This window comes from Bos mutus, chromosome 4 (genome assembly GCF_027580195.1).
Source record: "Bos mutus isolate GX-2022 chromosome 4, NWIPB_WYAK_1.1, whole genome shotgun sequence".
NCBI lineage: Eukaryota > Metazoa > Chordata > Mammalia > Artiodactyla > Bovidae > Bos > Bos mutus.
The window spans coordinates 116,814,957-116,836,647 of record NC_091620.1 but is presented as its reverse complement, the minus strand read 5'-3'; positions in this window follow the sequence as shown (position 1 = coordinate 116,836,647).

Sequence of the window (21,691 nt, the reverse complement as noted above, 5' to 3'; positions counted from 1 at the left end):
ACCCTGAGATGGTGCACTTGAGGAACTGTAAGGTTTTGTAGCCAAAATTATTCACTATCTGGCCCTTTACAGAAAGAGTTTGTTGAACACTGATTACTATTTTTGAAAATACCTTAAATTCATAATTATTTTTTTTTTTTTAATTTACAAAATAGTTCAATTTCCATAAATTTCAACCTCTTGCTTAGCTAGAAATTATAGATTTGGGGTGGGAATCAAATTAGCATCTACTGTGTTAACTGGCAAAATTTGGCACTTACCAAGAGCATTGTCAATGACTGAACAACAAAGGCATTTGCCATCTGCCACTATGGAGATTGAACCCTGTGCTACTATAGCTGTTGACTTTCAACAACCCCTGAGGGAGTTCAGGGTGGAGTGTGGTGCTCTGTGCTCCAGGGAATCTGGTAGGACATGTCTATAGATAGTTGGATGTTTTTAGGAACAGATTTTATGATCTCATTCCTTGTATCTCTTCATATCTAGAGAAGCACTAAATCCCTTCATGGTGATATCACACCCTCATGACTAACAAAAGCCTTTTGTAAATTGAGTGCTTCATGGCATTGAACTCCCCCTTCAACAAAACTTTATATATTGACTTTCCCCCACTACAGCTTTGGAGTACTCTCTCAGAGCTATCTGAGATGCTGCCTCTTAGGCTGCAGTCCTCATTTTGCCCCAAACTCACAACTCTCAAGTAGTATTTCTTTTTTTTTAGTCGACAACTTCCTGAAAATAATTTCAGAAGGCAGTCAAAAGAAGTGTTAAAGCCCGTGCCATGAAATTTACAATGCCACAAGAAAGGAAGGGCCTAGAATATTCAGCTGCAGCATGACCTGACGCCTGACCTCACATTCCATATTATAGATGTAATGTAGGTGAAAAAAAAAAAAAAAGCTCTGAAATTTAAGCATTCCTCTTAAAGTTAACTAAACTTTGAGGGAAAAAAGTAGACTAAAGTCTGGTTCAGCAGGTTTGAGGAATTAAGCCCATGCAATAGATAGGGATCTCAGTTAAGGTTACTTGGACCATCAGGCAGTTATCTTTTCTAAATCCATGCTGGATTGGAGAAAACAAATGCCAAGGACACATTTTACCTTTATCTGATAAGGAACTTGGCTTTCCAGGTGGCTCAGTGGTAAAGAATCTGCCTGTCAATGCAGGAGATCAGGGTTTGATTTCTGGATCTGGAAGATTTCTTAGAGAAGGGAATTGCAACCCACTCCAGTATTCTTGCCTGGAAAATAATATGGACAGAGGAGGCTGGTAGACTACAGTCCATGGAGTCGCAAAGAGCTGAATGTGACTGAGCACGAACGCACACACCATAAGGAGATCTAGAATTCCAGATAGCATTCTGAAAGATAAGGGCAAGTCACCAATGGATGAAGGGTAATTCTTCACAGCAACAATCAATGCCAGAAGAGCAGAGAACTGCATTCACCAAACAAATCAGGAAATAAACTATGCTATTTATATTTTGGAGAAGGCAATGGAACCCCAAATAAAATATTTTAGTAAATATTTCTAAATTTGATAAAATATTTATAATAATGTTTATAACCAGTCAAATTGCTATCAGTTTAGTTCAGATCAGTTCAGTCGCTCAGTCGTGTCCGACTCTTTGCAACCCCATGAATCACAGCACGCCACTCCCTGTCCATCACCAACTCCCGGAGTTCACTCAGACTCATGTCCATCAAGTCAGTGATGCCATCCAGACATCTCATCCTCTGTCGTCCCCTTCTCCTCCTGCCCCCAATCCCTCCCAGCATTAGAGTCTTTTCCAATGAGTCAACTCTTTGCATGAGGTGGTCAAAGTACTGGAGTTTCAGCTTCAACATCATTCCTTCCAAAGAAATCCCAGGGCTGATTTCCTTCAGAATGGACTGGTTGGATCTCCTTGTAGTCCAGGGGACTCTCAAGAGTCTTCTCCAACACCACAGTTCAAAAGCATCAATTCTTCGGCGCTCAGCCTTCTTCACAGTCCAACCCTCACATCCATACATGACCACAGGAAAAACCATAGCCTTGACTAGACAGACCTTTGTTGGCAATGTAATGTCTCTGCTTTTGAATATGCTATCTAGGTTGGTCATAACTTTCCTTCCAAGGAGTAAGCGTCTTTTAATTTCATGGCTGCAGTCACCATCTGCAGTGATTTTGGAGCTCCCAAAAATAAAGTCTGACACTATTTCCACTGTTTCCCCATCTATTTCCCATGAACTGATGGGACCAAATGCCATGATCTTCGTTTTCTGAATGTTCAGCTTTAAGCCAACTTTTTCACTCTCTACTTTCACTTTCATCAAGAGGTTTTTTAGTTCCTCTTCACTTTCTGCCATAAGGGTGGTGTCATCTGCATATCTGAGGTTATTGATATTTCTCCCAGAAATCTTGATTCCAGCTTGTATTTCTTCCAGTCCAGCATTTCTCATGATGCACTCTGAATATAAGTTAAATAAGCAGGGTGACAATATACAGCCTTGATGTACTCCTTTTCCTATTTGGAACCAGTCTGTTGTTCCTTGTCCAGTTCTAACTGTTGCTTCGTGACCTGCATACAGATTTCTCAAGAGGCAGGTCAGGTGGTCTAGTATTCCCATCTCTTTCAGAATTTTCCACAGTTTATTGTGATCCACACAGTCAAAGGCTTTTGCATAGTCAATAAAGTAGAAATAGATGTTTTTCTGGAACTCTCTTGCTTTTTCCATGATCCAGCGGATTTTGGATTGCTATACCACACAGTAGTGAAAGAGATACTCTAAGGAAAAAATAAGCACAATAACCAAGTATATCTGGGAAAATGTTACCAAAACAAACAAAAATAGGACTAAGTGAAGAAATGCATTCAATACAAGATAAACCATAAGAAAAATCTCAGAAATTATTTGCAGAAAGACAAAGTATTAAGTCAATTTAATTATGAAGTGAAGTCTACCCAGCTAGAAGGATTAGAATTTCAGACAAGACAGTAAATATTATGTCTTAGTAATGCACAACAGTGAAAAACAAACAGCATTTGCAGAAGAAACACTATGGCTAAATTAAATCCCAAGTATGCAATATTAACAGAAGATAATAAACAATAATACTGTAGGAAATTTTCAGGGTTAATAAAACACCTTATCTAAAACCTTTGTGTGTATTTGTGCCACCAAAAACGCCTTGGGACTCTATCAGGTATAGTATCCCCACCATGTCCCCCTTTCCTTAGTGAAAGATTTTCCTTCATACCTTTCCTGGATTTCAGAAGGCTCACTCAAGAGTTAACAATGAGGACAGTGTGAAGAAGAAGTAATGAAGAATAGCTATTGAATGGGAAATCGGTACCTTATTTAAACAATAGATCACCCATATAGCAGAGTCCATGAAACCTTTAGCTTTTCCCTGAAGGGAATAAATAACAATGCTTGATCCACATTCCTAAGTTGTTTTTACAGAAACCAGGTCCCATCTGATGGAAACTTCTGACCACAAGCACAGAGACCCCTGAGAAATTAGGACCAGAAAGTCGATGATGTCAACTCCCAGAATATCACCCTGTTACACTTCCAAGCAATCAGGAGAATGCCCAGGAGCTGATCCTAAAGCCCACACCACTAATGTTGCCTTTAGAGACACTTCCATGAAAGCCATCAGGGAGTTTTGGTCTTTTCAGCTTGAGCTGCCTGTTCTTAATTGGCGCCCTAAAATAAATCTTGTACTTTCCTTCACCACAGCATGATGTCAAAGACTGACTTTGCTGCTCATAAAATAAATGGATCTGATTTTGGTTTGCTAGCAGTAGCTTTTTGTTTTTGTTTTGATATTTCTTTCATTAACAGTAGATTTATTCTGAATTGTGGAAGTGTATATGTTTTAAAAGTTGTTCACAATTTTCTATGCTAAATTTTTATTTGATATCCCATAGAATAATTATAATCACAGAAGCCTAATTTTTAATCAGTCCTAACACTGTTGAGAAATACAGACAAGAAAGTGCAGAAAGCAATTTAAAAATATATTATAAAAGTGATAATTAATAAAAAGACATCAGGGCACAGGAAATGCTCTAAAAATTATTGTTATTGCAATATTTCTGAAGTTTGTGATATATAGGTAATTTTTGCTTTGTCATTATATTTTGAAGAGTTAAAATGTACTTACACTATTATTTCAAGTTCAAATTTATTAATTATGAAAAACTTAGAAAATAGAAGTAAATAAATAATCACCAAAAAAATGAACATCCCAAGGCAAGTTTTTACTGAGCCCAAACTCATACTGCTCACTGCACAACAGAACAGTAAATGAAGAGATGTGTTAATGAGCAAAGCAGTAATGATTTTATTTGGAAAGCCAGAAGGGCAAGAGGATGGTGGGCTAGTGTCCTAAAGAATCATTTTACCCTGGTTAGAACCCAAGATACTTTTATACTTAAAGGGGAGGTGGGTGTAGCTGGTGATGGCGAACATCTTGATGCTAGAATTCTTTGTTCTTGCAGTTGTCCAGGTAGGTCTGGTCACAATGCTCCTATAAACCTCCAAGAACTTGAATGCTATTCTTTGTCCTGTTCATTTTTATCTCTATTTTAAATGAAAAAGCCTTATACTTTTAAAGGTCAGAGCCTTGAGAATGGGGTATCCTGTGTATTTCAAGCTATATGCAACATTTTGTTACAAAAGGTGCTAAGCTAGTATGACTAAGCACAGACAACAGAGTACAAGCATTAAAGCTAAAGAATAGATCCAATACCGAGTCACATCTAGTTCTCCAACTTCGTGAATCATAGCTATGTAACAGCCAAGGGGCTTGCATAACTCAATGAGCTATGAGGCATGCTGTGCAGGGCCACCAAAGACAGACAGGTCATAGTGAAGAATTCTAACAAAACGTGGTCAGTTGGAAAAGGAAATGTCAACCCACTTCAGCATTCTTGCCTGGAGAATTCCATGGACAGAATGAAAAGGTAGAAAATGTATGATACCAGACACCAGAAGATGAGCTACCCAGGTTGGAATGTACCCAATGTGATACTGGGGAAGAACAAGGGGCAATTACTAATAGATACAGAAAGAATGAAGCAGCTGAGCCAAAGCAGAAATGTCAGTCTGTTGTAGCTGTGCCTGCTGGTGAAAGAAAAGTCCAGTGCTGGAAAGAATAACATTCCACAGGATCTTGGAAGGTTAGGTCCACTAATCAAGGTAAACTGGATGTGGTCAAGAAGGAGATGGCAAGATTGAACACAGACATCTTAGGAAACAGTGAACTAAAATGGACAGGAATGGACAAATTTAATTCAGATAACAGTTATATCTACTATTGAAGGGATTCTTCCTTAGAATAAATGAAGTAGCCCTCATAGTCAACAAAAGAGTTCTAAATGCAGAACTCGTATGTAACCTCAAAAATAACAGAATGATCTGTTTGTTTCCAAGGCAAGCCATTCAACATCATAGTAATCCAAGCCTATGCCTCAGTCACTGATGCAGAGAGAGCTGGAGTCAACCATTGATGCTGAAGGGGCTGAAGTTTAACAATTCTATGAAGACCTACAATACAATTCACACAAACACACACACACACACACAAACTTCTTTTCATCATAGGGATTGGAATGCAAAAGTAGGAAGTCAAGAAATATCCAGAATAACAAGTAAATTTAGCCTTGGAGTACATATTGAAGCAGGACAAAGGCTAACAGAGTTTTGTCAAGAAAACATGCCGCTCATAGCAAGTACCCCTTTTCAACAACCCAAGAGAAGACCCTACACTTGGACATCACCAGATGATCAATTCTGAAATTAGATTGATTATGTTCTTTGCAGCCAAAGATGGAGAAGCTCTATACAGTCAGTTAAAAAAAAAAGTAAAAGAGACCTAAAGAAGACTGTAGTTCAGATCTTTAACTCCTTATTGCAAAATTCAAACTTATATTAAAGAAAGTAGGGAAAAATCACTAGGCCTTTTAGGTATGACCTAAATTAAATCCCTTATAATTGTACAGTGGAGGTGATGACTAGATTCAAGGGATTAGATATGGTTGCTGCTGCTGCTGCTAAGTCGCTTCAGTCGTGTCTGACTCTGTGTGACCCCATAGATGGCAGCCCACCAGGCTCCCCTGTCCCTGGAATTCTCCAGGCAAGAACACTGGAGTGGGTTGCCATTTCCTTCTTCAATGCATGAAAGTGAAAAGTGAAAGTGAAGTCGTTCAGTCGTGTATGACCCTCAGCGACCCCATGGACTTCAGCCTACCAGGCTCCTCCGTCCATGGGATTTTCCAGGCAAGAGTACTGGAGTGGGGTGCCATTGCCTTCTCCGTAGATCTGGTAGAGTACCTGAAAAACTATGGACAGAGTTTCAAACCATTGTACAGGAGGCAGTAACCAAAACTATCCCAAAGAAAAAGTGCAAGAAGGCAATTTGATTGAGGAGGCTTTACAAATAGCTAAGGGAAGTAAAGAAGTAAAGAAGGGAGAAAGGGAAAGATATGCAGAGTTCCAGAGAAGAGAAAGACAGATAAGAAGAACTTCCTAAATGAAAAAAAAAAAAAAAAAGAAATGTAAAGAAAGAGAGGAAAACAGTAGAATGGGAAAGACTACAGATCTCTTCCAGAGATAATCTTGATGGTGGGGTCAGATAATCATGATGATGTTATCACTTATCTAGTCAGACATCCTGGAGTATGAAGTCAAGTGGGCCTTAAGGAAGCAATTCTATGAACAAAACTGGTGGAGGTGACAGAATTCCAGCTGATCTATTTAACATTCAAAAATATGATGCTATTAAAGTGTTAATATGTCAGCAAATTTGGGAAATTCATCAGTGGCCACAGGACTGGAAAATGTTAGTTTTCATTCCAATCCCCAAAAAGGGCAATGATAGTGTTTAAACTACCATAGAATTGTGCTCATTTCACATGCTAACAAAGTTATTCTCAAAATCCTTCAAGCTAGGCATCAGCAGTACATGAACTGAGAACTTCCAGATGAACAAGCTGAGTTTAAATGAGACAGAGGAACCAGAGATTATATGGACAATATTTTTTTGATCATGGAGAAAGCAAGGGAGTTCCAGAAAAACATCTACTTCTGCTTCATGGAATAGGTGAAATCCTTTGACTGCATGGATCACAACAAACTGTGAAAAATTCTTAAAGAGATTAGAGCACCAGATCATCTTCCTTGTATCTTGAGAAACATATGTGTTGGTCAAGGTTGTAACTGAAGCAAGAGTTAGAACACATGGAACAACAGATTGATTCAAAATTGGGAGAAGAGTATGACAAGGTTTTACATTGTCAGTTCAGTTTAGTTGTTCAGTCATGTTTGACTCTTTGAAACCCCATGGACTGTGGCACACCAGGCCTCCCTGTCCATCACCAACTCCTGGAATTTACTGAAACTCATGTATATTGAGTCATTGATGCCATCAAATCATCTCATCCTCTGTAGTTCCCTTCTCTTCCCACCTTCAAACTTTCCCAACATCAGGGTCTTTTCAAATGAGTTAGTTCTTTGTATCAGGTGGCCAAAGTATTGGAGCTTCAGCTTCAACATCAGTCTTTCCAATGAATATTAGAATTGATTTCCTTTAGGATGGACTGGTTGTATCTCCTTGCAGCCCAGGGGACTCTTAAGAGTCTCCTCCAACACCACAGTTCAAAAACATCAGTTCTTCCATGCTCAGCTTCCTTTACAGTCCAACTCTACATCCGTACATGACTACTAGAAAAACCATAGCTTTGACTAGACAGACCTTTGTTGGCCAAGTAATGTCTCTGCTTTTTAATGTGTTGTCTAGGTTGGTCATAACTTTTCTTTCAAAGAGCAAGCGTCTTTAAATTTCATCATTGCAGTCACCATCTGTGGTGAACTTCAGTTCAGTTCAGTCGCTCAGTCGTGTCCAACTCTTTGCGACCCCATGAATCGCAGCACGCCAGGCCTCCTTGTCCATCACCAACTCCCAAAGTTCACCCAGACTCACATCCATCGAGTCAGTGATGCCATCCAGACATCTCATCCTCTGTCGTCCCCTTCTCCTCCTGCCCCCCAATCCCTCCCAGCATCAGAGTCTTTTCCAATGAGTCAACTCTTCACATGAGGTGATCAAAGTACTGGAGTTTCAGCTTCAGCATCATTCCCTCCAAAGAAATCCCAGGGCTGATTTCCTTCAGAAAGGACTGGTTGGATCTCCTTGCAGTCCAAGAGACTCTCAAGAGTCTTCTCCAACACCACAGTTCAAAAGCAGCAATTCTTTGGCACTCAGCCTTCTTCACAGTCCAACTCTCACATCCATACATGATCACAGGAAAAACCATAGCCTTGACTAGACAGACCTTTGTTGGCAAAGTAATGTCTCTGCTTTTGAATATGCTATCTAGGTTGGTCATAACTTTCCTTTCAAGGAGTAAGTGTCTGTTAATTTCATGGCTGTAGTCACCATCTGCAGTGATTTTCGAGCCCCCAAAAATAAAGTCTGACACTGTTTCCCCATCTATTTCCCATGAAGTGATGGGACCGGGGGAGCCCCCAAAATAAAGTCCATTACTGTTTCCATTGTTTCCCCATCTACTTGCCATGAAGTGAGGGGACAAGGTGTCATGATCTTAGTTTTATGAATGTTAATTTTTAAGCCAACTTCTTAGGTGTTTTCTTTCACTTTCATCAAGAGGCTATTGAGTTCTTCACTTTCAGCCATAATGGTGGTGTGAACTACATATCTGAGGTGGCTGACATTTCTCCCGGAAAACTTGATTCCAGATTGGGCTTCATCCAGCTCAGCATTTCTCATGATGTATTCTGAATAAAAGTTAAATATGCAGGGTGACAATATACAGCCATGACGTACTCCTTTCCGAACTTAGAGCCAGTCTGTTGTTCCATGTCCGGTTCTAACTGTTGCTTCCTGACCTACATACAGATTTCTCAGAAAGATGGTCTGGTATTCCCATATCTTGAAGAATTTTCCACAGTTATTGTGATCCACACAGTCAAAGGCTTTGGCATAGATGTTTTTCTGGAACTCTCTTGCATTTTCATAATCCAATGAATGTTGGAAATTTGATCTCTGGTTCCTCTGTTTTTTATAAATCCAGCTTGAACATCTGTAAATTCACGGTTCGCATACTGTTGAAGCCTAGCTTGGAGAACTTTGAGCATTTCCATGCTAGTATGTGAGATGGATGCAATTGTGTGGTAGTTTGAGCATTCTATGTCATTGCTTTTCTTTGTGATTGGCATAAAAACTGACCTTTTCCAGCCCTGTGACCACTGCTGAGTTTTCCAAATTTGCTGGCATATTGAATGCAGCACTTTCACAGCAACATCTTTCAGGATTTGAAAGAGCTCAGTTGGAATTCCATCACTTCCACTAGCTTTGTTTGTAGTGATGCTTCCTAAAGCCCACTTGACTTTGCATTCTATGACGTCTGACTTATCTGGGTCATGAAGATCTTTTCTATATAGTTCTTTTGTGTATTCTTACCACCACTTCTTAATATATTCTGCTTCTGTTAGGTCCACATCATTTTGGTCCTTTATTGTGCCCATCTTTGCATTAAATGTTCCCTTGGTATCTTTAATTTTCGTGAAGAGATCTCTAGTCTTTTCCGTTCTATTGTTTTCCTCTATTTCTATGCATTGATCACTGAGGAAGCCTCTCTTATCTCTCCTTGCTATTCTTTGGAACTCTGTATTCAAATGGGTAATACCTTTCCTTTTTTTCTTTTGCCTTTTGCTTCTTTTCTTTTCACAGCTATTTGTAAGGTCTCCTTAGACAGCCATTTTGCCTTGTTGCACTCCTTTTTCTTTGAATGGTCTTGATCCCTGCCTCTTGTACAATGTCATGAACCTCCATCCATAGTTCTTCAGGTACTCTATCAGATCTAACCCCTTGAATTTATTTGTCACTTCCACTGTATAATCATAAGGGATTTGATTTAGGTTATACCTGAATGGTCTAGTGGTTTTCCTACTTTCTTCAATTTAAGTCTGAATTTGGAAATAAGAAGTTCATGATCTGAGCCACAGTCAGCTCCTAGTTTTTTTTTTTTTCTTTTTCTAATTATATACAGCATCTCCAACTTCAGCTGCAAATAATATAATCAATCTGATCTCAGTGTTGACCATCTGGTGATGTCCATGTGTAGAGTCTTCTCTTGTGTTGTTGGAAGTGGGTGGTTGCTATGGCCAAAGCATTCTCTTAGCAAAACTCTATTAGCCTTTGCCTTGCTTCATTCTGTATTCCAGGGCCAAATTTGCCTGTTACTCCAGATAGTTCTTGACTTCCTATTTTTGCATTCCATTCCCCTATAATGAAAAAGACATCATTTTTGGCTGGTAGTTCAAGAAGGTATTGTAGTTTTCAGAACCGTTCAACATCAGCTTCTTCAGCATTGCTGTTTGGGGCATAGGCTTGAATTACTGTGATATTGAATGGTTTGCCTTGGAAATGAACAGAGATCATTCAGTCATTTTTGAGATTGCATCCAAGTACTGTACTTCACACTCTTGTTGGATATGATGGCTATTCCATTTCTTCTAAGGGATTCTTGACCATAGTAGTAGATATAATGGTTATCTGAGTTAAATTCACCCATCCCATTCCATATTAGGTCGCTGATTCCTAAAATGTCGATGTTCACTCTTGCCATTTCCTGTTTGACCATTTCCAATTTGCCTTGGTTCATGGGCCTAATATTCCAGGTTCCTGAGAAATATTGCTCTGTACAGCATCATACTTACTTCCGTCACAAGTCACATCCACAAGTGGGTGTTGTTTTGCTTTGGCTCTGTCTCTTCATTGTTTCTGGAGTTATTTCTCCTCTGATCTCCACTGTATATAGCTTCAGCCCAATAGTAGCATATTGGGCACCTACTGATCTGGGTAATTCACTTTTCATTGTCCTATCTTTTTCCATTTTCGTACTGTTCATGGGGTTTCTCAAAGCAAGCATACTGAAGTGGTTTGCCATTCCCTTCTCCAATGGACAACGTTTTGTCAGAACGCTCCACTATGACCCATTCATCTTGGATGGCCATACATGGCATGGTCATAGTTTCATTGGTTTAGACAAGGCTGTTGTCCATGTGATCAGATTGGTTAGTTTTCTGTGATTGTGGTTTTCAGTCCGACTGCACTCTGATGGAGACAGATAAGAGATTTATGGATGTTTCTTAATGGGAGAGCCTGACTGAGAGGGAAATTTGAGGTGCTGGAACAGCGGCTTTGCGGCCCTGGAGCAGCTATTAGGAGAGACCCCGTGTCTAAGGGCAGAGAAATGCCAGCAAGACTGTAGGTGTTGGAGCTGTGGCTGTGTGGCACTGGAGCAACTTTGAGGAAATACCTCACATCCAGGGGCCAAGGAGAAGCCGCAGAAAAACAGTAGGAGGGGTGAAATGGTGTTTAGAATGAAAGCCCATACCTGCCAGAGACCCTCAGAAGGCTCAAACAAACCTTGTGCACACCAGGACCCAGAAATTCCAGAGACTGTGTCAGAACTGCATTTGATGTCTCCTGCAGAGGTATGGGTCAGCAATGGACTGCTGCAGGGTCAGGACCTCTGGCTGCAGCAGGCCTGGGTATGGCATTAGCCCTCTTAGAGGAGGTCACCATTAACCCCACCATGGAACTGCCATCTCTTACACAGGACTAGGGAAACAGACTCTTGGAAGGCATGAACAGAACCTTATGTGTACCAGGACCCAGGAGAAAGGAGCAGTGATCCCACAAGAGACTGACCTAGACTTGCCTGTGAGTGTCCAGGTGTCTCTGGTAGAGGCGTGGGTAAGTGGTGGCCTGCTGCAGGGTTGGGAACACTGAGTGTAGAAGTGTGTGCATGGGACCTTTTGAAGGAGGTCCCCATTATCTTCTTTACCTCCACCATAGTTTGGCCCAAGGTAAATAATAGGGAAGGAACACAGCCCCACCCATCAACAGAAAATTGGATTAAAGACTTACTGAGCATGACCCCACCCATCAGAACAAGACCCAGTACATTGTGACCCTGCTTACATATCTTATGTGCAGAGTATATCATGTGAAGCAAGCTGGAATCAAGTTTGCCAGGAGAAATGTCAACAACCTCAGATATGCAGATGATAACATTCCAGTGGCCAAAAGTGAAGAGGAACTAAAAATACTCTTGATGATGGTGAAAGAAGACAGTGAAAAAGCTAATTTGAAATCAACAACAACAACAAAAAGAAGTGCAAGTAGTGACAGATTTTATTTTCTTAGTCCAAAATCACTGTGGATGATGACTGCAGCCATAAAGTTAAAAGACACTTGCTCTTTGGAAGGAAAGCTATAACAAACCTAAACAGCATATTAAAAAGCAGAGACATCACATTGCTGACAAATGTTCATATATTCAAAGCTATGGTTTTTCCAGTGCTCATGTACAGATGTGAGAGTTGAACCATAAAGGAATCTGAGTGCCAAAAAATTGATACTTTGAAACTGTGGTGCTGGATAACACTCTTGAGAGTCCCTTAAGATCAAACCAGTCACTCATAAAGGAATTCAACCCTGAATATGAATTGGAAGGACTATTGCTGAAGCTGAAGCTCTAATACTTTGGACACTTGATGTGAAGAGCTAACTCACTGGAAAAGACCTTAATGCTTGGAAAGACTGAGGACAAAAGAAGAAGATGGGGGATGCAGAGAATGAGATGGTTATAGAGCATCACTCACTCAATGGATGCAACATTGAGCTAACTTCAGGAGACACTGGAGAACAGAGGCGCCTGGCATGCTACATTCTATGGAGTTGCAAAAGTCATTCAGGATTTAGAACTGAACAACAACAATAACAAATGCTCTTTTCTGTAAGTAACTATTCCTATTATTGTAAATATACATTGTTTCCTTTTTCAACATTATGATATAGCACTGCACTAATCAATATTTTACCAACGTTTCCCCTGTCTTTTACACTTAGAAATTTGTGACAATCATTTTTAATATTTTGATATGCCTCCACTGTTTGAATATTTCCTTATTTTTCATATGGTTAACCATTAAAGTTGTTACCACTTTTCTCTTACCTTCACCATTGTATCCATTTGTTAATCCATAAAATATTTATTGGCTGCCCAATATAGTTCAGCTCCTTTCTGACTACTGGGATGAAGAAGACACAACCACTGTCTAAAGGATCTCAAAGCATATTATTTAATAAAAAATAAGGACCACAATGGTGTTACAACTCATTGAAAAATTTGTAAACCAAAAAGTCTTCAGGGTTGTTGTTGTTGTTGTTTTTTTCTTCTGGTTTTTTTGTTGTTGGTTTGTTTGTTTTACTTTTAAAATGTGCATGTTAGCCCAGGACTGGCAATGTACTAGTGGCCCAAAAATATTCTTGGAGTCATTGTTGAATGAATGTATGAATAAATATGTAAGTGAATGATCAGAGGCAATATAACATGCTGGAGGTATTTTGTTGCTTGTTTTTACATTTGCAAGTTTATAACTTCCTTCTCCATCCCTTTATGCTTATCCTCCATTTTTTCTAACTCCTCCTCCTCTTCCTTCTCACTGATAGTATGTATGTGTGTATATGTGCTTTATTTTTCTTCCATTTTCTTGTGAATTGCTGTGCTACCTCTGTTACCAATTATCCTATAGATTTTTAACTTATTCTCAGTGCTTTGCTAGACTCTTGATGCAATATGTTGAGTTTTGTGCAAATATTTTTTCTAAGTTCATCTTTTTTTAAACTATCCTCTAGATTTTTTTTAAACAGAATTTTTAACATTCTATTCAGTCAGTTTCAAAAAGAATCAAAGTCTTCAAAGGTTTATTAAAGTTTTTCAGTATGATTTTTGCCATAGCATATGAAAAGATATTCTTGCTAGCACACAATCACATAAGTCTATACAAATTCCTTTCATGGTTTTATTTATTTTATATTATTTTTATTAAATTAAAATAATTTGTCATATACAAAAGTTCTAATTTCACTTATTTCCAAAATATTAATCACTTTGCTGAGTGCCATTAATTAACTAAACAATTTAATTTTTACTTTTTGCTATAGAAAGCTACTTTGTCTCTTCATTCACCCTCATACCATTTATCTCTGCCTATCTGCCCCATTCTACTATTCACTAATGAAAGTAAGTGAAAGTGATAGTCATTAGCCCACCAGGCTCCTCAGTCCATGGAATTCTCCAGGCAAGAACACTAGAGTGGGTGACCATTCCACTCTACAGGGGATCTTTATGACCCAGGGGATCGAACAGGGCCTCCTGAGTTGCAGGCAGATTCTTTACTACTTGAGTATAAGGAATCTATTACATCATAAAATATTAATTTATTTTTCCAATTAATCAACTCACTAGGTCCTTATGTTATTTTTTGTAGATTTTCAGATACTCATGAAGTCTAAAAGTTATATACAAAATATAAATCAGTTCAGTAGCTCAGTCGTGTCTGATTCTTTGTGACCCCATGGTCTGCAGCATGCCAGGCCTCACTGTCCATCACCAACTCACGGAGTTTACTCAAACTCATGACCATTGAGTTGGTGATGCTATCTTACCACCTTATCCTCTGTCATCCCCTTCTCCTCCCGCCTTCAATCTTCCCCAGCATCAGGGTCTTTTCAAATGAGTCAATTCTTCACATCAGGTGGCCAAATATTAGAGTTTCAGCTTTAGCATCAGTCCTTCCAATGAATATTCAGGATTGATTTCCTTTAGAATGGACTGGTTGGATCTTCTTGCAGTCCAAGGGACTCTCAAGAGTCTTCTCCAACACCACAGTTCAAAAGCATCAATTCTTTGGCACTATTAAATAGATTTTCACTACCCAGAATGATGTCAAATATAAATAAATCACATTTATTTTTTCCCTTCTCATAGTTATATCTCTATTGTTAATTGGTTTTGGTAATTGTTGTAATTATTAGATGTTTTTCCACAACCAGTATAGTGTTGCTGATGAACACTCTTAGAATTCCTTGTTTTAACAGTTATGATTCAATTTTTCTTATAATATAATGTATTTGACCTAAATATTCTTTATTATGTTAAGGAATTATTCTATTCAGTTTCCTAAAGCTTAATACATTTAAATTCAAGATTGAATTAAATTCATTATTGGATATTGAATTGTACTGTGAGTTAATTTTGCATTTTCTATACATTTGTAAACCTCTTCATGATTTGAATAGCTTGTTTAATTTGTTTATAAAAAAATCTTTTGTGCCTCATTCAATGTTTCAGAATTTTTTTCTTTATATTATTTGCTTGTTATGTCTTTTAAATATTTTGATTACTCTGTTATAATCTCTCTCTAGTTGACTGCATTTAGAGTTAAAATTTTAGCTTTATTTAAATCTAAAAATTTGATCATTTAATAAGGATGGAAATTTTTAATGTAATAATTAATCTCAATTAAATAGTATCTTTATCATCTTATTTCATAATTTTTGTATGCTTTTTATATATTTCTATATGCTTCCTTGGTGGCTCAGATGGTATAGAATTTACCTGCCAATGCAGTAGACACAAGGTTTGGGGCTGGGGTCTGGAATATCCCTGGAGAAAGAAATGGCAACTCACTACAGTATTCTTGCCTGAAAAATTCTGTGGACAGAGGGGTATGGTAGGCTAGAACCCATGGGGTCACAAAGAGTCAGATGACTCAGAGACTAAGCACACCACAGGACATATTCATAGCCTCCTTTTCCTTAACAGTCAAAAATTGTAAACAACTAGAATATCAATTAATAGATGCATTGATGAATAAATTACAGTGTCTCCATACAATGATGCAATACATGAAACAAATAAGTAGAAAATAAACCAAGAGATTTAGAATACAAAAGTTAATAAAAATGTCTGACATTCAGTTGCTCAATCGTGTCCTGTTCTTCGTGACCCAATGGACTTGCTTTTTTGATGATCCAGAAGATGTTGGCAATTTGATTTATGGTTCATCTAGCTTTTCTAAATCCAGCTTAAACATCTGGAAGTTCATGATTCACGTACTGTTGAAACCTGGCTTGGAGAATTTTGAGTGTTACTTTGCTAGCTAGGGCTTCCTTGATAGCTTAGCTGTTAAAGAATCTGCCTGCAATCCAGGAGACCCTGGTTTGATTCCTAGGTTGGGAAAATGCCCTGGAGAAGGGAAAGGGTACCCACTCCAGTATTCTGGCCTGGAGAATTCCATGGGGTCACAGAGAGTCAGACTCAGCTGAGTGACTTTCACTTTTCCTAGTGTGTGAAATGAATGCAATTGTGCAGTAGTTTGTGCGTTATTTGCCATTGTCTTTCTTTGAGATTGGAATGAAAACTGACCTTTTCCAGTCTTGTGGTCACTGCTGAGTTTTCCAAATTTGCTTGCATATTGAGTACAGCACTTTCACAGTATCATGTTTTAAAATTTGAAAGAGCTCAACTAGAATTCCATCACCTCCACTAGCTTTGTTTATACTGATGCTTCCTAAGGCCCACTTGGCAGCATTGTAGGATGTCTGGCTCTAGATGAGTGATCACACCAGCATGGTTACATGGGTCTTTTAGATCTTTTTGTATAGTTCTTCTGTGTATTGTTGCCACCTCTTTTTAATATCTTCTGTTCTATTAGGTCCATTCCATTTCTGTCCTTTATTGTGCCCATTTTTGCATGAAATATTCTAGGATGCAAACATTAATAAAAATATATTTTTTTCTTTTAAATTGTTCCATGGTTATTTTTGATACATATTGCTGCTTTTCTTGTTTCATATTTGCCTTTTACCTATTGTTTTAAATTTATCAATGTTTTTATGATTTTTCTAAAGCACACATTTAAAGTGACATGTTTTTAGTGCCTACTGAATAACAATGTTATTTTGTAGTAATGGTGTTTCTTATATTCAATTTTTATAAAACACACAAACTAATAACATTAATAATAAGAATAATTTTACAGTGTTAGCTGTATACCAGCTTGCTTTAGGTAATTAATACAAATAATTATCTCTATTCCTATAATGTGCATATATTTTTATCCTCCTTAAGCAAGCAAGAATGCTCAGTACACAGAGATTAAATAATTTGATAAAATTATACAGCTAGTAGGTGTAGAGTTAGTAGCTGGAGGTATAACTTATAAGAATGAAGCAAGTTTTTTTAATAAGGCATTTATCCAAAAAATCATAAGCAGCCAAAATGGTGGATATTTTGTCTGACAGATATTCTTTAATAGTCTTAATGCCACTCCAAATAATTTCCTACCATTTTGTGTCAGCCCAGAGCTGCTGTTATACTATTTTAGAATCTATGTAAAAAATAAACCTGTTTGCTTTAATAGCTCTGATGCAGAGTCATTATTATATTAAACTCTACTGCATTATGCTAAGCAAATTTTAAGTGACCTCTCTATATAGTGAAAAAAGTGATATGTTTTTATCTTTTAAAGACTTAATGCATAAGGGCTATTATTTTTTAAGTCCTTATATCTATGAGGAAATTAAAAATTTTATGCTCATTGTTTTCAGGAAGACATTTGGATTAATGATATCTAAAATGTTTGTTGATAAAGAAGGAATTTAAAAATTAGAAGCCACTTATTTATTCATTAGAAAATCTATAAACATTAGACATCATGGGAACAGTTATGACACAAAATATTTCAACCAGATTAATTTTGTTTTAAATACCCATTCTTTTATTAAACAAATATTTACATTTAACAGGAAAAATCTCTACCATTTTGGAATTTATAATCTAGTGAAAAGAGATAGGCAAAAAGCTAAGTAAATACTTAAATTGTATATTGGATCAGCTCTGTGGTGAATACTAAAGCAGGAGAGAAATACAGGTAACATGAGAGAACTATGACAGAAATATTATATATATATATACTAAATATATAAATATACTAATACATCTACATGTGTGTGCTTAGTCTCTCAGTTGTGTCTGACTCTTTGCGAACCCATGGATTGTAGCCCACCAGGCTCCTCTGTCCATAGAATTTTCCAGGCAAGAATAATATAGTGGGTAGCCATTCCCTTCTCCAGGGAACTTCCTGACCCAGGGATTGAATCTAGGTCTCCTGCATTGCAGGAGATTCTTTACTGTCAGTGCCACCGAGAAAACCCAGTAATCCACTAATAGGTATATGTAAGTATTATGTATATATACACACACACACACACATATATACACTTACGTATAATAGTGTATACTTATATATAAAAGGCATTTATCAAGAAAGATAGGCTAGCTTTCTAAATCACTTGAAATTATTACTTTTTCATTTTGGCAAAACATTTAACATGAAATTTGTCCTCTTAGCAGCTTTTCTATGTGTATAAGCATTGTTGACTATAAGCACTAAGATATGTGACAAATCATGAAAACTTATCTTCCAAACTAAAACTTTATGCTTATTGAAAAGTAGTTCTCCATTTTCTTCTACTTTCTTTCCCTGGCAAACACCATTTCACTTACTTTCTGCTTCTATAAATTTGGCTATTTCTATTAACACCTCATAAAGTAGAATCATGCAGTATTTTGTCCTTCTGTGACAGGTATATTTCACCTAGCATAATGTCCTCCTGGTTTAACCATGTTGCATATGGCAAAATTTAATTCTTTGTTATTGTTAAAGATTTTATATTTTCTAGAGAAATTTTAGGTTCATTATAATATTGAGAGGAAAATACAGATATTTCTCATATACTCACTACCTGTACACTGTCATAGCCTTGCTCACTATGAGCATTTCCCACCAGAGTGGTATATTTTGGTATAACTAATGAACCTACCTTGACAATTATAGTCATCCCAAATTTTAGTATTTTCTCTGTCCTAAAGTCCTCTGTGGTCTGTCTACTCATTTCTCTCTCCATCACCCACTGGAAATTACTGACCATTTTACTGCTTCTGTAATGTGTCTTTTCCTGAATGGCATGCATTTGGATTCAAACAATATGTAACCATTTCAGATTGACTTCTTTCACTTAGTAATGTACATTTAAGGTTCCTCCATATCTTTTCATGGCTTGATATTTCACTTCTTTTTAACATTGACTAATATTCCATTGTCTGGATATATCACAATTTATTTACACATTGACCTACAGAGTAAATCTTGGTTACTTCTGAGTTTTGGTAACTATGAATAAAACTGCTATAAATATACATGTGCAGGTTTTTGTGTGCACATATGCTTTCAACTCTTTGGATGAGCATGATCACTGGATTTATGACAAGACTTTTTATAGTTTTGTAAGGAATCATCAAACTATTGTCTAAAGTGGCTGGTGTTATTTTGCTTTCCCACCAGCAATGAATAAGAGGATCTATTTCTCTATATCCTTGCTGCTGTTGTCAGATTTTAGCCATTCTAATAGATGTATAGTGATATTTGTTGTTTTAATTTTATCTTGTGACCTGTGATGAGAAGCATGTTTTTATAGTATTTTTGCCACCTGTAAGTGTCCTTCAGTGAGGTGTCTGTTAAGATATTTGGTCCATTTTTAATTGAATTGGTTACTTTCTTATCATTGAATCTTAAGGATTATTTGTATATTTTGGATTACAGTACTTTGTTTGGTGTATTATTTGCAAATATTTAATCTCAGAGGTTGACTGGTCTTCTCATTTTCTTGCTATTTAGTTATTTTTAATGCTGACTGCTATTCCATTGTATGTATATACCAAAGTACTCTTATCCATCATCCATTGACAGACATTTAGGTTGTTTCCTCATCTTGGCTATTGATAATAATGCTGCCAAAAACATGGGAGTGCAGGTATCTTTTCAAGATTCTGATTTCAAATGTTTTAAATAAATACCCAGAGGTGGGATTTCTACATTCTGTAGTAGAATATTTTTAGAACTTTCCATATAATAGCTGCATGAGTTTTCTATAATAGCTGCATGAATTTACATTCCTACAAAGAGTATGCAAATGCTTCCTTTATGTCCTTACTAACACTTATCATTTTTTTTAATAATAGTCATCCTAATAGTATAAGGTGATATCTCATTGCCATTTTGATTCCAATTTTCCTGATTATTTGTAATCCTGAGTAACATTTTCATATACATATTGGCAATTTGTATGTATTTTTTGAGAAATGTTTATCAAGTTCTCTAATTTTCAACTTAATTTTTGTTAGTAAACAGTAGAACCTACTTATACATCTTAGAGATTAACTTCTTTTCAGTTATATGGCTTACAAACATTTTCTCCTATTTTGCATTGCTTGTTACCTTGTTAATTGTTTTAGCTTTCATGTAGTCCCTAATGTCCATTTTTGCTTTCGTTGCCTGTAATTTTGGTGTCGTATCTACATCATTACCAACACCATTACCAAGCTCCATGATGTGGCTTTTCCTAGGTTTTATTCTAGAAGCTTTATAGTCTTAGGTTTTACATAGTAATGGTATTCAAGCCTTATATTTAGATATTTAAGACATTTTAACTTGATTTATATGTATGATGTAAAATTTCAACTAAATAATAAAAAATATTTTAGAAAATAAACCCATTGCCCTCACCCATTCTTTCTACCTGAATGCATTTAATGGGAGGAATCATATGCCCTGAAAAATTGGAAAGATTAAATAATTAAATTTGCAAAGGCACTACTTTTCTCCAAAATTAAAAGAGGCCCTCCCAGGACAAAGTCTGAAATTTTCAAACACATAAAAGTGCTCATACCATCTATACCAAAATGGTAATCTCTTTATTATACTGGTAAAAATAATTAAGATATTCGCAGTCTTTAGAGTGTTATTTCATTTCACAAGAAAATGTTTTTATTTTATGTCCTCCTTTCTCTATTGTAATTTTTAAGGAATCAGTTCAGTTTAGTTCAGTCTCTCAGTCGTGTCTGACTGTTTGCAACCCCATGAACTGCATCAAACCAGGCTTCCCTGTCCATCACCAACTCCCCGAGTTTACTCAAACTCATCTCCATTGAGGCGGTGATGGCATCCAACCATCTCATTCTCTGTCATCCCCTTCTCCCACCTTAAATCTTTCCCAGCATCAGGGTCTTTTCAAATGAGTCACTTCTTTCCACCAGGTGGCCAAAATACTGGAGTTTCAGTTACAACATCAGTCCTTCCAGTGAGTATTCAGGGCTGATCTCCTTTAGGATGGACTGGTTGGATCTCCCTGAAGTCCAAGGAACTCTCAAGAGTCTTCTCCAACACCACAGTTCAAAAACATCAATTCTTTGGCACTCAGGTCTCTTTATAGTCCAACTCTCACATCCATACATGATTATTGGGAAAACCATAGCTTTGACTACACGGACCTTTATGGGCAAAGTAATGTCTCTGCGTTTTGATATGCTGTCTAGAATGGTCATAACTTTTGTTCCAAGGAGTAAGTGTCTTTTAATTTCATGGTTGCAGTCACCATCTGCAGTGGTTTTGGAGCCCCCCAAAATAAAGTCTCTCACTGTTTCCACTGTTTCCCCATCTATTTCCCATGAAGTGATGGGACCAGATGTCATGATCTTAGTTTTCTGAATGTTGAGCTTTAAACCAACTTTTCACTCTCCTCCTTCACTTTCATCAAGAGGCTCTTTAGTTCTTCTTTGCTTTCTTCCATAAGGGTGGTGTCATCTGGGTCTCTGAGGTTATCAATACTTCTCCTGGCAATCTTGATTTCAGCTTGCACTTCATCCAGCCCAGCGTTTCTCATGATGTAGTCTGCATATAAGTCAAATAAGCAGGGTGACAAT